Genomic DNA, 431 nt, shown 5'->3' with positions numbered 1-431 from the left:
CCCGATCGAGCCCCTCTCTCAAGCCACACACAAAGTCTCCAGCGAGCCAACTCGTCAGAGAACACTCTCTCCGGTTCCCTCCTAGCACGTCAATCTTCATATGTGTCACGGGAGCGTCCGCGTTCACCCGCTCCTTCACGCCACTCATCACATGAGTCCAGGGAGAGAAGGAGACGCGGTTCGCGAGGTTCCAGAGCCTCTTCTAGTCACCGATCAGCGTGTTGTTCTACAGCTCAAGATGAGCATGAGGTTGAGGTTGAGCGGCAAGTTGAAGCTCAAGGTGATCATCAGGGCACGCAAGCGGTTGAGCAGCAAGTCGACCAACCAGCTGATGTCACACCCGCGGATCCTGAACAAGGCGAAGGACAGAGTCAGTTTCACGCTCCTCCTTGGGCGAACACGGACTCCTTCTTCTACTACTGAGGTACTCC

Source organism: Camelina sativa, chromosome 20 (assembly GCF_000633955.1).
Source record: "Camelina sativa cultivar DH55 chromosome 20, Cs, whole genome shotgun sequence".
NCBI classification, from domain to species: Eukaryota; Viridiplantae; Streptophyta; class Magnoliopsida; order Brassicales; family Brassicaceae; genus Camelina; species Camelina sativa.
Note: the sequence above shows the minus strand (reverse complement) of the source record.